A 16,341-nucleotide genomic window follows, 5' to 3' on the forward strand; every position below is an offset into this window, starting at 1 on the left:
CAAAGCAGAAAAGTTTGACAGCTTAGTACAATGAAATGTTGTTTAACCTTTAACTAGACAGATCAGCTAATTAATAGAACACACACACACACACACACTCCTGGTCCACAGCCATATTGAACAAGCTTCGGTGTGAAAGAATCACAGTCTCTCGGCAGGCAGAGAGGGCTTGTGTGATGAAGCGCTCTGATTGGCCGTTGCTATAACAATAGGGGAGGAGAGACAGCCAAGTGGGGGTGGAGACCCAGCATGATTATAAAATCCTTCAGTGAGACACATTTGCTTCCTGTATGTTTTTATTTTTTTATTTATTTTCTGTTATGTTTCCCGCATCTCCTCCTGTCAGAAGGGTCTCTCATGAGCAGAAGTAGGAGGGAGCGCAGCGAGGGGACGCAAGATAAACGCCTGTGCCTGTGTCTACTGCATGCACGCATGCATGCGTGCTGCAGACTAAATAAGACACCTCCAGTTTTGGATTATCTGTCTGCCGGTGCGCTGACTGCCTCCAGACCTGGAGGCCGCCCTCCTCCTCCTCTTTCTCCTCCCTTTCACACTGAAGGAAGAGTAGAGACGGTGTACTGTTTGCCTCCTGCAGACTCCAACCACTCCTGTGAGTATGTCTGTGTTGTTAAATGAACTGTCATGACTTTATGACGTGCTTGAGATGATTCTGACTGTGTATTCACTTAAATGCACTGCTGCTGTTGTTGTTTAGTTCTAGACTGAAGCCTTCTGATTAAAACAGCGCTGGGATCTGCATCCAGCGCTCGGTTGATGCCGCAAACATGCTCTTTCCATTCAGGTTTCGCTCTTCTTAGTAAACCCACATGCAGGCGTTAGGCTGACGCGCGCTGACGCAACATATGCGGCTTGGGGTCATGTGTGTTCAAAGCCTACACCACTCATGATTCACAGCTGCGTGCACAGGACTATAGATTTGCAGAGAGCGCCCTGAGAACGGTGAGATGCTTTAAAGTGACATTTCAATGTTTACATAACACGCCTGCTTATCGCAGCCTATCTGACAGCACTCGAACGCACAAATAGAGTCGGTCAATACCATTAGTGTGAAGCAGAACCAGTGTGAAGCCACAATAGGCGGCTGGCGGTGGCTCATTAGTGCAGAAAGGCGCTATTAATAAACAAGTCATGCATCTTGAAGTCAATCAGCCCACTGGCTGTGGCTGTACTTTTAAAAATAAAGCTTCTCTACGCTCATCAAGGCCGTTTTGGGCTGTACATGGTTCTTGAGTTGGCACTGCGGTGATTACGAGAGCAAAAAGTACTCGATGAAGGTCTGCAGATAAGCGTTTGGGACTCTGGATCTTCAAAAGCGACAGTATGTGATGGTTTTCTACAGAATGAGAGAGTAAAAAGTTGTTTGGAAAACTTTTTGTTTTAAAGAGCCCACCATGATCTGGTCTCCTGTCAGAGCAAATTCACAAAACAAACCTCACCTTCGCAACTCTTCCCAAAAGCATCGCTAGCCAACTATGTTCGCAAGTTCCGTCGTCATCGGCACAGTTTAATGAGACCACAGTTCAGATGAACATTCACAACCAGCATTGCAAAGTTGCTCTCGACCTGCGGTTAGAAGCATAGTTTCTTATATGCATGGCATGTAGACTTAACAACCCTTTATCTATATCTTGGTGACATTCAGTACAATCCGTATATTTTTTTTATTTCAAATATACAGCATACAAATGTCATTTACTTGCTTTAGTTTGTCAAGAGTGCGCATGTGCGTACGTGCTCAAGAACGAGCCTATGGTTGAACCGGGAAAATAATCAAAATTAGTCCTCAGATGGCATGTCCAAAAGAAAAAATGAATTCATTAAAATAAATGATTACTCCAGCACTTGCATGACATTATTAACCAGCATGGCGACAATACAGTTTTTGGGAAACAGTCATGACCTGCTTGATTTATTAACAATGCATGGTACTATGGTGGAACGAGTTAAGCCGTTGTATGGGAAACATCCCCCAGATTAGGTCTTGAAAAGCTCATGTGATCACAAAGATGATGTTGTTCAGCAAATTTATATTTGCCTGAGGGAAAATTACTTGTATTCACTTGTCATTACAATGTTAAAATAACTGTGGAACTGAGCAAATGCTGCTTGTGAGACTTGGAATCTAATTGCATTAAGTAGCATCTTCTTCTGGTGGAACATTTGAGTTCCTATTGAGATCTTTGACATTTGATTGCATATGTTGGATATCTTGGCAAATCTAGAGAAACATGAGTGTACTGGAGAAAAAGCAAAAGTCTCTATTTCATCTAGATGCTGTCTAGAAGAAACAACCGAGATATTCAAGAGAGCTTGTGTACCTTGCTATGGGCGGAAATCCAGTGGGAGCAATAATAGAAACGGGTATTTTTATCAGTTAGTCATGGTGACCACTCAGTCTCCTCATAATTTGCTCCACAAACTTTATTCCATGTGTGGAAGATAACCTTCATTTAATAGACAGAGAATATGAGGTCAAACCTGTGATGTGGTGAGGAAAACGACATTATGTAAGTTTATGACTGCCTTTATGGGATGAGAATATGACAGATATTATCACCTCAGTCTAGACAGACAGCATTTCCTCTCAGAGCTAAATTGTGTATTCAGGTGGAGCAATTGTGGTTTGTTGGTCTTCTAACTCGGTTAATTTCCTCCCTCGACTGTGAAGACTTACTTCGAGAAGGTGATTGAAGATAATTGTGCAAATGGGCCTAGGAGGACAGCATCAAATGAGAGGTTTTATTGCTCATTTGAGATAAACGCTGCGTCTCATATAGCAATGGCTGCAGTGACGCACAAAAATGTCCTAAGCAAAATGTATCGTATATCATGTGCTTGGATCCGGTGATGTAAATGGCTCTGTGTAAGTAAGCAAAGTATCAGGAAACAACAAAAGCTCCTTCAAGAATTTCCCTGTGGTTTGTACCCAAGCCGGGATATAATTTCAGACCCCTGTGATTATAAAGAAGTGCTTTTTACTTTTCTTCTCCACCTTTGAAATGGAAATGACACAAAATTCCCTACCTAGAGATGGAAATAACACTTCGGGAGAATGAATATGCACAAAAACGCCGCCCAGTATTGTGCGTGATTCTCAGTCTAAAGAGCTGCTGTTTTGATGGCGACAGGAAGATGAGAACAAGGTCGTCCCAACATGGACACCAGGGTACAGGCCTGGGGTGGCGCAGAGCTCTCCGTTCAACCTCTTCACCATCTGCCCTCTCACAATCTCTCGCCTCACTGGCTCCAGTGCTCACGGCCCTGTGAACTAATAAACTCTGTTTACTCCGCTAGCGAGCGTTTCTGAGTAACGTTCACACCACCAACAGATTTATCGCTCAAAACAAGATGCTGGAGTTGGTGGTGATAAAGTGCCGATGTCAATGAACTTGCACAATGTGTGGCAAGTTTGCAAAAGGAATGGGTTGCATTGTGGAAAAAGCAGAAAGAAGAGTAATTGTAAACAATATAAATGTTTTAACTATATATGAAATTACTATTACACACATACACATATGATTAACTAATCAATTATTAATTATTTAGAACTTGAGGGATGCAAATAAAGTTATTATATATCACATTTGAATTAAGAAAAACACATCAGCAGTAAAAACACATTATAAGACAAGTATTGCATAATTGTAAAGTAAACAGTGTTACACACTTGTGAGTGCACATTAATACATTTCTATAAAATTGGCAAGTTTCAATGTTGCTAAACAACCATAAGCAACTAAAATCCATATGGGATACGTCCTGTATCATACATAACATTAACGCTATGTTTCTTTGTCACGGCTGTAAATAATGTAAAGCTGAATCTCCTCACACCGCCAAGCCTAAGTCTGAACTACACTCAATCAGTAAATTGCATGTTGATATGTGAGCAAGTACTTAAATTCCTGTGCAACTGGAATAATGAGTAATTAAGACTCAGCTAATTAGATTCACAGAGAAACACACCATGCTCTATTATAGAAATACAGTTAGTGTACAAATTACATAGTGACTTTTCAGGGTTGTTGTTTCTTTTTTAACGTGATACTTCACCTAATAATGAAAATTCTGTCATTACTCAACCTCATGTTGTTCCTAACCCGTAAGACTTTCGTTCATCTTCGGAACACGAATGAAGATATTTTGTGTGAAATCTGAGAGCTTTCTGTCGCAACTACCACTTTGGTGCTTAAAGAAGTTCGTAAAGACATCGTAAACTAATCTACATGAACTGAGCACTTTAGCCCAAATTGTCTGAAGGGACTCAAAAGCTTTTGCGCTTCTGCCAGAACCAATGAGGTTCATTCCTGTGTTATGCATCATGTTTGAGCTTCCGCAATAACAAATTAAAGTTCATTTTCATGTTACACAGCACATTTGAGCTTCCACAAGAACCAATGAAGTTCATTCTCATGTTACAAATCACATTTGAGCTTCTGCCATAACCAATGAGGTTCATTCTCGTGTTACGCATCACGTTTGAGCTTCCACTAGAACAAATGAGATTCAATGAATTAATTACGTTTTTGAAGCGTCAAGTTGGTAGCGTAACTGTCAATGGAGGGACTGAAATCTCTTAGAATGCATCAAAATGATCTTAATTTGTGTTCTGAAGATGAACAAAAGTCTTTTGGGTTTGGAACGACGTACAGTCTTGTTCAAAATAATAGCAGTACAATGTGACTAACCAGAATAATCAAGGTTTTTAGTATATTTTTTATTGCTACGTGGCAAACAAGTTACCAGTAGGTTCAGTAGATTCTCAGAAAACAAATGAGACCCAGCATTCATGATATGCACGCTCTTAAGGCTGTGCAATTGGGCAATTAGTTGAAAGGGGTGTGTTAAAAAAATAGCAGTGTCTACCTTTGACTGTACAAACTCAAAACTATTTTGTACAAACATTTTTTTTTCCTGGGATTTAGCAATCCTGTGAATCACTAAACTAATATTTAGTTGTATGACCACAGTTTTTTAAAACTGCTTGACATCTGTGTGGCATGGAGTCAACCAACTTGTGGCACCTCTCAGCTGTTATTCCACTCCATGATTCTTTAACAACATTCCACAATTCATTCACATTTCTTGGTTTTGCTTCAGAAACAGCATTTTTGATATCACCCCACAAGTTCTCAATTGGATTAAGGTCTGGAGATTGGGCTGGCCACTCCATAACATTAATTTTGTTGGTTTGGAACCAAGACTTTGCCCGTTTACTAGTGTGTTTTGGGTCATTGTCTTGTTGAAACAACCGTTTCAAGGGCATGTCCTCTTCAGCATAGGGCAACATGACCTCTTCAAGTATTTTAACATATGCAAACTGATCCATGATCCCTGGTATGCGATAAATAGGCCCAACACCATAGTAGGAGAAACATGCCCATATCATGATGCTTGCAGCTCCATGCTTCACTGTCTTCACTGTGTACTGTGGCTTGAATTCAGAGTTTGGGGGTCGTCTCACAAACTGCCTGTGGCCCTTGGACCCAAAAAGAACAATTTTACTCTCATCAGTCCACAAAATGTTCCTCCATTTCTCTTTAGGCCAGTTGATGTGTTCTTTGGCAAATTGTAACCTCTTCTGCACATGCCTTTTTTTTAACAGAGGGACTTTGCGGGGGATTCTTGAAAATAGATTAGCTTCACACAGACGTCTTCTAACTGTCACAGTACTTACAGGTAACTCCAGACTGTCTTTGATCATCCTGGAGGTGATCATTGGCTGAGCCTTTGCCATTCTGGTTATTCTTCTATCCATTTTGATGGTTGTCTTCTGTTTTCTTCCACGTCTCTCTGGTTTTGCTCTCCATTTTAAGGCATTGGAGATCATTTTAGCTGAACAGCCTATCATTTTTTGCACCTCTTTATAGGTTTTCCCCTCTCTAATCAACTTTTTAATCAAAGTACGCTGTTCTTCTGAACAATGTCTTGAACGACCCATTTTCCTCAGCTTTCAAATGCATGTTCAACAAGTGTTGGCTTCATCCTTAAATAGGGGCCACCTGATTCACACCTGTTTCTTCACAAAATTGATGACCTCAGTGATTGAATGCCACACTGCTATTTTTTTGAACACACCCCTTTCAACTAATTCAACTAATTGCCCAATTGCACAGCCTTAAGAGCGTGCATATCATGAATGCTGGGTCTCATTTGTTTTCTGAGAATCTACTGAACCTACTGGTAACTTGTTTGCCACGTAGCAATAAAAAAATATACGAAAAACCTTGATTATTCTGGTTAGTCACATTGTACTGCTATTATTTTGAACAAGACTGTAAGTGTGAGTGACAACTTAAACTGTATTTTGATATGGCGGCAGTGGCTCAAGGGGCGGCAGTGGCTCAAGGGGCGGCAGTGGCTCAAGGGGCGGCAGTGGCTCTAGGGGCGGCAGTGGCTCAAGGGGCGGCAGTGGCTCTAGGGGCGGCAGTGGCTCAAGGGGCGGCAGTGGCTCAAGGGGCGGCAGTGGCTCAGGGGCGGCAGTGGCTCAGGGGCGGCAGTGGCTCAAGGGGCGGCAGTGGCTCAGGGGCGGCAGTGGCTCTAGGGGCGGCAGTGGCTCAAGGGGCGGCAGTGGCTCAAGGGGCGGCAGTGGCTCAAGGGGCGGCAGTGGCTCAAGGGGCGGCAGTGGCTCAGGGGCGGCAGTGGCTCTAGGGGCGGCAGTGGCTCAAGGGGCGGCAGTGGCTCAAGGGGCGGCAGTGGCTCAGGGGCGGCAGTGGCTCAGGGGCGGCAGTGGCTCAAGGGGCGGCAGTGGCTCAAGGGGCGGCAGTGGCTCAGGGGTGGCAGTGGCTCAGGGGCGGCAGTGGCTCAAGGGGCGGCAGTGGCTCAAGGGGCGGCAGTGGCTCAGGGGAGGCAGTGGCTCAGGGGCGGCAGTGGCTCAAGGGGCGGCAGTGGCTCAAGGGGCGGCAGTGGCTCAGGGGCGGCAGTGGCTCAAGGGGCGGCAGTGGCTCAAGGGGCGGCAGTGGCTCAAGGGGCAGCAGTGGCTCAGGGGCGGCAGTGGCTCAGGGGGCGGCAGTGGCTCAGTGGTTCATGTAGGTTGTCTACAAACCGAAAGGTTGGTGGTTCAATCCCCGGTTCCACCTGACCAAGTGTCGAAGTGTCCTTGAGCAAGACACCTAACCCCAGCTGCTCCCGACGAGCTGGATGGTGCCTTACATGGCTGTCATCGCCTTCGGTGTATGAATGGGTGAATGTGAGGCAAAATGTAAAGCGCTTTTGATGGCCATAGGGTCTGTTAAAAGCGCTATATAAATGCAGTCCATTTACCATACACCAAACATAGCTAGATAACAATTGTGATCCTTTTGTTTCTATACTTCCAAATATAAACTACAAAGTTCAAAGATAAACAAACAAAAAACTGATACAGATACTAACAGCTGTAGATTAAAAAGGGTGTCAGAACATGAGTAATGTGTCAAATTAAACATTTACTGTAATATTTGAATTTTACACATTAAGTCCCACATCTATCCTTCTGTTTTGACTTCTTTTGGGAGATTCAAACCTCTCCCCCTTGTAACTCACAGACTGAACACAAAAACAGAGTGAGAGAAAAAGCGAAATACACTATTGATCTGCACAGACTAATTATGGTGTTTATGGTCTCTATAGGGCACTGATTGATTTACTAGAAATAACTTATAGGACTGAGTGCTTATTGATCAAGCTTTGCTTCAGAGCTCTGATGACATCACTATAAATCTGTGAGTGATTACAGGAGATGAATGGTGTGCTAGACAAATAATTAAATCCTTATAATTTAACCCACAGCTGCCACAGATATTTATTACACAGCATATGGCACCAGGAGACAAAGGTTGTACATTCAGTGTATTTTAATTATTACGGGCAAAGGTAATCTACTGTGTATTTTAGAACTGGCTATGCATACACCAGCTCAGGATGTCTGTAATATGCCAGGGCTGCTTTTGCTGCAGAACAAAATGTATTCTTTGGTTCAAGGTGTTTTTCAAATAATAGGAGTCGTGATGGATAGGCTTATTATTGGAATTTGCAATTTAATGGAAGTCAAACATTAAAAATACACTCAGAACGCCCAGGCTAATGTATAGCAATGCACCAAAACCCATCTAAGAGCACTCAAGCAAGTTCTTAAAGTGCAAGAAAAAAGAAGAAAAAACACTCATACCTCAGCAACAAATGAAAAATGATGTGGAATAAGCCTACCCTAGAAACTGGAAAGTAAGTAACACACTAAAAATCACTCAGAAAACCCTAGCAACCCCACAGCAATGCACAAACCACTCAAACCCAACCGCATAGCAACAAAAAACACCCAGAACACACTAGCAACACCATAAAAACCACTTAGCTAATCAATTAGGTTTAACCTAGCAAAGCAAAACCAACACATTTAGACAAGATTTGGCTTCAGATGCATGTAATGTTTAGCCCTGTTTAGGTCCGTCGAGGTTTTCCACTTTAATTCCATATATTTGATTTCAGTCTGAAGGCGAGGGATATTATTTAAGCTGACCTCTGGAATGTGTGGTGATTCATATCATGGTGGGTTGACTCATTAAACCTTTAATAATAGACAAACATGTCATGTTAGTCATGGTAAAGTCCCCTGTGTACTGCATGTGCCTGTTTGTGTTCATTTAACTTCCCTGTCCAAGTCTTTGATTTGGGCACAAACTGTTCTCAGATCAGTGAAGATCTTTGAATCTCAGAGTTTGAGGATTTGCCACCCACAGTGCAAACAGAGCTAGTCACCCAGCAGCTCTGAGCTAGTTAGCCTGTCAACACACTTTCATTTCTATAAATCATATCTTGTTGGGGCCATTTATGGGTCATAACTTCTGTGCAGCCTGTAGCAAACCAGCATGGGACCAGTTCCTTCAACACAGGACAAACTGTCATCTTAAATCCATATTTCATATTTGGCCAGCCATTCAGTATAGCTTTGTTTTCTTGTTTTCTGTGCTTGAACAGACTGTCTAGCAAGGACAGACTCATTGTTAGTGTACTGTAGTTTTGGTCTCGGGAAAGAAAAATCACAAATGAAAGCAACGAAATTAAACGGAGATCAAAAGGAGATGCTTGCTTTAGTCTCTCCTGAGAAAAGATACAACGATCTCACTCATCTTCTCTAGGGTTTCAGATCTCAACGCACAAAAGTCTGCGGTTAATAGAGATCCCAATATGAACTATAGTTCTCATCCAAATATCAAATCAAATAGTTCTCATCAAATGATTTCCCAAAAATTTGATGAGCATTTAATTTATATGAAAAAATAATATACAAGAATCAAGTGTCAGTTTCAGAAGCCTCAATATAAACTTGAACATTTGTTTTTTTTAAAGACAAAATTATCTTAAATCCAAACATAATATATATTTTTTTAAATATAAGGTTATATAATATTGTTTGTCTGCAATCAAAAGTCAGTGTTCTTAATATAAACTCAAAAATTTCTTTTTAATTTCTTCAAAAACAAAATTATTTTAGTCCACAAATATAATTAATTATATAATTATATTCTATATTCATTATTATATATATATATATATATATATATATATATATATATATATATATATATATATATATATATATATATATATATATATATATATACACATACAAGTAAAATATATTTTATACAAGATTTTAACACTTACCCCACCTTAAAGTGATATTTCAAAACCGTTTCAGAAAAAGGACTCGGGCCGAGTCCAATAACAAACTTGTAGCCAATCAGCAGGTAAAGGGCGTGTCTATTATTGATGGTGAGAAGAGAGGCTCAGTGCACATCATTATTCAAAACACACAACACACATAACGGACATTAGCAGAGAACTAATATTTGCGGTCTTTTGCTTGAATATGCTCGTGTGTCATGTTCGCTTGTTTGTTCATTTGCGATCGTATTGTGACTCACTCCAGCGATGATAAAGACTCGTTCATTTCCACACCGTATGGAGCATCTAAATCTCCTCATGTCTGTTTCAAGTGTCAGCTCACAAAATGTGTCCGACAGGTAAGATGCAATACTCCTAATATATGTTTCCTCTTTTCATCTATATAACTCATCCGGTCATAATTGTAATATGTTGTTAGCTGGACTATCGAGCTTGTATAGGCTACTAAAGTTATCGAGTTGTTCATGAGAACTGTTTGTGTTTTGTGATCACTATAACTCTAATCTTGTCATAACGGTAATATGTCGTTAGCTGGACTATCAAGCTTGTGTTCTATCGAGTTCTTCATGAGAACGGTTTGTGTTGTTATGATTGTTATAACTCTAATCTGGTCATAATTGTAATATATCGTTAGTTGGACTATCGGCTCGTGTTCTATCGAGTTCTTCATGAGAACGGTTTGTGTTTTTGTGATGGAAGGGGTGACTTTTTCATTGAATATTCGACCTGGATTAGTATCACACAGATTCTTCCATAGTAATAATAATAATTCGTTGCATTTATATAGCGCTTTTCTAGGCACTCAAAGCGCTTTACATAGAAGGGGGAATCTCCTCAACCACCACCAATGTGCAGCACCCACCTGGATGATGCGACGGCAGCCATATTGCGCCAGAACGCTCACCACACACCAGCTGATTGGTGGAGAGGAGACCGAGTGATTAAGCAAATCAGGAGAGAGGGATTATTAGGAGGCCATGATGGACAGAGGCCAATGGACAAATTTGGATTTTTAATGACCACAGAGAGTCAGGTCCTCGGTTTAACGTCTCATCCGGAAGACGGTGCTCTTTGTCAGTACCGTGTCCCCATCACTATACTGGGGTGTTAGGACCCACACAGACCACAGGGTGAGCGCCCCCTGCTGGCCTCACTAACACCTCTACAGCAACTACCTGGTTTTCCCAGATGGTCTCCCATCCAGGTACTGACCAGGCTCAGCCCTGCTTAGCTTCAGTGGGAAACCAGTCTTGGGGTAAAGGGTGCTATGGCTGCTGGTAGTTGCCTGGGTTATGTATGTGTGGGACGGAGCTATCAAAATAGGGCCGAGACCCTTTTTGGGGGTAGGGGCGTGTTTGTTTTGGTGATTTGAAATAACAACAACAGTTACCAGATAACACTTACCCCACCCTTGAAAGTACATACAAATATAATATACACTTTTATGCATAGTTTCAGAGGTAAAAAGTCATTGATCTCAATATAAACTCAAACTTTTGTCTTTAAATAAAAAAAAAAAAGAATATTAATCGTCATAACAGATAACATAACAGATTATACAACATACACAAAAATATTATATACCGTAATCATCCATCTCTAGATTCAGAAGTCTGCAATCAAAAGTCAATGATCTCAATATAAACTCCAACATTTCTCATCAGATTCCAAGACTATGCCATATGAGCTAATATACATTTATAGCTTTAAACTTTACTTCATGAAAACTGGTAATTTTATTTGTAAAGAAATTTGAGGAGAAACACAGATACCTAAAACATCACCAAAAAACCTATAAAGCTCTGAGTTATAAAAGAGCAACCAGTGAGCATAGAGCTATCAAGCACAGACGGGTCAAATAAAGTCTCTGCAGTATGAGAGTTAGCTCAGCAATAGCACTAACGTTCACGTGTGCCTCAGACTAGCTCATCCCCAGTAATGTTTACAGTAGCTAGCCTGCTGTTTGCAGTAAATAAAAGAAAGGTCTTCACAGGAATGTTGCCCAACATTTCAAGCTAATCCAGTTTTACTCATAAAAGGCAGACATATTGACCGCTATGTCGAACTAAAGTAAATGCTGTTTATGGACCGCTAAAGATTTTGATAACAGCTAGGGGCCTGCTAGCAATCTTCACAGCAGGAGGGCACAGACTCAACGCATCTAAGGAGCGACAAAATGACCATGTACTCTTGATAAAAATCACAGTTTTTTTCTTTCTCACCAGGCTTAGTTTCTTTCACGTAATTCTAAGCCAGCTGAACGAACACTAGCACAACTAATAAAACATTTAGCTGATAGTTGCCAGTTCTGTTTTGTTATGTGTTTCTTAAATAAGAGGAACACTAGAGCCATTGTTTTAGCTTGATGGCAAACATTTTTTTTTTTTTTTTGTGCATCTACATAACTAAAGAAAGAGCTTCTTGTAGTGAAACAAGCCATCTCTGGCGTCGGTCATAGCGACGCGGACAGTGAAAACAAAAGGTCGTTTTTATTACTTCATCTATATGGGACGCAGGCATTTACTGCTGGTAGGCTTTCTAAAAATATATAAATCACGCCCTCCCCCAGATTTATGTGCATTTTGAAGTGTTTACTCAAGTATTGAAAAGTGTACGAGCAAATGAAGGAAAATTATATGACACCAGCGCTAACAGCATTACTAATGCATCATTCACAGCTCGCTCCTTTCCAAAAAAGACAGACTAATGTGGCATTCAGAGTAATATGCATCTTTATCTATGTCCACACATGCCATGAAGCCAAAGGCAATGACAAATGGCCCTTCCTGTCATGTCATTTTCGGCTTTGCCAAATATTAAGCTGTCTGTGTGTCCATGGAACCCATTTATCTTAGTTTAGTCATGATTTTCAGCTTGACAGGCAGGAATATTGTATCGGGGCGATACGCGTGTGAGGTACCACCATCCGTCTTAAGGGGGACGTCTCAATTTCACAACCACTGGGGCTGGACGGGGCGCCGTACGAGGTCAGTTACAGTGCATTCAATCAACTATTGGCTCCAGATAGTAAAATGACTAGAGAGCCACTGGCTCCCAAAAGGAAATGTTTAGGAACCAAAACTGAATATAGACGGCTGTTAAGAAGCAAAGTTGTGTCTACTATACTAAACAATAACCAGTATTTGTTTTTTATTACAACAAAACTGTCGATGTGCATCTTTAACTACACGTTGACTTTGCACAATCAGTTGGTAATCAAACTAGTCAAACATCAAATCAGATGACCAAAAATGATTTTGAAAAAAGATTCATTAAAAAGAACTGATTCATACGAGTCATTCATTTGAGAATCAACTATCACAAACACTCTAAAGATGTGACTTACTAACACTTAATTACCAAATCAATGTAATAAAAACACTAATTCAGGAAAATAATACAGTCTGTAGCCCTGTGAACTGAAAACACAAGCTAAGTAACATGGAAATTGTTAAATAAAAAAGTAACTGCTTTGGTTTTGCCTTCCCAAAAGAACAGGCTTTAGTGGGATAGTGTCAGGGAAAAGTGCGGATTCAGTTGCAGGTAACAGAATTTATTATGGCTCAAAACGGACACAGGAAAATAGCAGGAACACAAAAAGGCATAAGAACTATCCAAATAAAATGTCCACTGGTCCGGTGAGCACCATTAACAAAAGACAAGTCCCAAGCGTCACCAATGACGCAGCGTCGAAGACCCGCTGAGTACACGGATTAACGTGATGGGCGCGCAGCAAGGGGAATGCCCCGAAGAGGTGAATCTGCAGAGAGTGGGTTCCCCGATGGGAGTGGCGAGCGTGCAGAGAGGGACTGGAGCGAAGCCTCCGATCTTCCACGAAGTGCGCACCACCAGGGCCCGTAACAAGGAGGAAAGTACTGGCGGGCGAGAGGGAGAGAGCAAAAGGCACAAAAAATAAAACAGCACAGAGAGACTGAACGAGCACGACACGGCAGGACAGGACAATAGTGAAAGTAGGTCACGAGCGAAAGTGTGCGCTACATACCACAACGGTCTGACAAAAGACTGAGAACAAGAGGGTCTAATATACGGGAGAATAACGAGGGAGAATTAGCAACCGGTGAACGAAGAGCGCAAATGGGAATGAAAGATAATGAAGGGGAGGGGAAAAGATAGCAATCACCTGGCACTAATCAATAAGCCCATGTGCTCAAGACAAACAACACGCAAACAGTGAGGAGGAAAACAGATCAGACCGAAGTCATTACAGTACCCCCCCCCCCAGGAGCGCCACCTGGCGCCCCTGAGAGGGGCTCACCTCGTCGCCGACGGAAGTCCTCAACCAGAGCCTGATCCAGAATATCCCGAGCCGGAATCCAACTCCTCTCCTCAGGACCGTAACCCTCCCAGTCCACCAAATACTGGAAACCCCGACCACGGCGTCTAACGTCCAAAAGCTTTCTCACAGTGTACACTGGAGAACCATCCACTAGACGGGGTGGAGGTGGCGGGGGTGAAACAGGATTAAGAGGGGACCAAAACACAGGTTTAACCCTGGACACATGAAAAACAGGGTGAACCCGACCAAGAGTGTGAGGAAGCTTGAGCCGCACTGCCACCGGACTGAGGACCTTGATGATGCGATATGGCCCAATGAACTTGGGTGCCAGCTTACGAGAAGACCCCCGGAGAGGCAAGTCCTTGGTGGATAGCCATACCTTTTGACCGCAAACATAATGGGGAGCCGGAGTCCGGTGACGGTCGGCCGCCGCTTTGGTCCGTCTGGAAGCCCGGGCCAAAGCCTCCTTAGCCCTCCTCCAGGTGCGGCGACACCGACGAACAAAGGCTAAGGCAGACGGGACCGCAGCGTCGGGTTCCTGTGCAGGGAAAAGAGGTGGTTGATAACCCATAGAACATTGAAATGGAGACAAACCCGTAGACGCTACCGGCAGGGAGTTGTGGGAGTATTCAACCCACGGTAGCTGCTGACTCCAGGAGCTCGGATTACATGATGTCAGGCAGCGGAGCGTTCGCTCGAGATCCTGGTTGGCTCGCTCAGCCTGCCCATTGGTCTGGGGGTGAAAACCTGAAGACAGACTCGTTGAGGCCCCGATCTGTCTACAGAACTCTTTCCAAAACCGAGAGACAAACTGGGGTCCTCTGTCGGAGACCACATCCACCGGAAGACCATGGATCCGGAAGACGTGGTCCACCACCACCTGTGCCGTCTCTTTGGCGGAGGGGAGCTTGGGTAAGGGGATAAAATGGGCCGCCTTAGAGAAGCGATCCACCACCGTTAATATCACAGTGTTACCTCTCGATGGGGGAAGACCAGTGACAAAATCAAGGGCCAGGTGTGACCAAGGACGAGAAGGAATAGGTAAAGGCTGCAACAGACCAACAGGAGGATGGTTAGACGTCTTGTTTTGAGCGCACACTGAGCAAGCCAACACAAACTGCCTGACATCTTGGGCCATGGACGGCCACCAAAATCGCTGACGGATGGCAGCCAGCGACCTCCGAACCCCCGGATGACAGGCGACTCTGGACTCATGACCCCACCGGAGGACCTCAGGACGCAGCACTACCGGCACAAACAACAGACCCCCTGGACACCCCTCTGGGATCTCATCCCCCCGCACGGCCTCCCTCACCCGTCGCTCGACATCCCAGGAAAGGGACCCCACCACCACCTCTTTGGCGAGAATGGTTTTGGGTGTCAACTCCTCCCCAGGACCCTCGAAGAGACGGGAGAGGGCGTCAGGCTTAACATTTTTGGAACCTGGCCGATACGAGAGGGAAAAGTTAAAACGCCCAAAGAAGAGTGCCCAGCGGGCCTGGCGTGCATTCAATCTCTTGGCTGAACGGACATACTCTAAATTTTTGTGATCCGTCCAGACCAAGAAAGGCTCCGCTGCTCCCTCCAGCCAGTGGCGCCACTCCCCCAGAGCCAACCTGACTGCCAGCAGCTCCCTGTTACCTATGTCGTAATTTCGTTCAGCAGGGCTCAAACGGTGAGAGAAGAAGGCACACGGGTGCACCTTCCCATCTCCGGAAAACCGCTGGGACAGGACCGCGCCTACCCCGACATCCGAGGCATCCACCTCAACAATGAATTGCCGTTCAGAATCTGGAAGACAGAGAACAGGAGCAGAGGTGAACCGGGACTTAAGAACATCAAAGGCCTCCTGGGCCTGGGAATTCCATCTGAACGGTACCTTAGGAGAGGTGAGTGCAGTTAAGGGTGCAGCGACCAGGCTAAAGTTCCGGATGAATCGCCTATAGAAGTTGGCAAATCCCAGGAACCGCTGCAGAGCCTTCCGAGAGTCAGGGGTTGGCCACTCGACCACGGCCCTTACCTTAGCGGGATCGGCCTTAATTCCCTCCGTAGAAATTATGTGCCCCAAGAACGAAACCGACTTAACGTGGAACACGCACTTCTCCGCCTTAACATAGAGCTGGTTCTCTAGTAGCCGTTGTAGCACCTGACGAACGTGTTGGGTGTGTACCTGCAAAGAGGGAGAGAAGATAAGAATATCATCAAGGTACACAAAGACAAATCTGTTTACCATGTCCCTCAACACGTCGTTCACCAGGGCCTGGAAGACAGCTGGGGCATTGGTGAGCCCGAAGGGTAGGACCCGGTATTCAAAATGTCCCGTAGGGGTGTTAAAGGCTGTCTTCCACTCATCCCCC

General features: G+C 43.6%; 1 protein-coding gene across 1 annotated transcript in view; it reads left to right on the forward strand.

Moving 5' to 3' along the window:
• The first annotated feature begins 275 nt into the window (after positions 1-275).
• The window catches only part of cdk18 (cyclin dependent kinase 18), a 79,557-nt gene continuing 63,491 nt past the window's right edge, over positions 276-16,341 (forward strand). The window contains exon 1 of the mRNA XM_067430891.1: positions 276-610. The gene's annotated coding sequence lies outside the window, so the exon portion shown is untranslated. The remainder of the gene's footprint in view (positions 611-16,341) is intronic.

The sequence above is a fragment of the Pseudorasbora parva genome, chromosome 22, assembly GCF_024679245.1.
Source record: "Pseudorasbora parva isolate DD20220531a chromosome 22, ASM2467924v1, whole genome shotgun sequence".
Taxonomy (NCBI): Eukaryota; Metazoa; Chordata; class Actinopteri; order Cypriniformes; family Gobionidae; genus Pseudorasbora; species Pseudorasbora parva.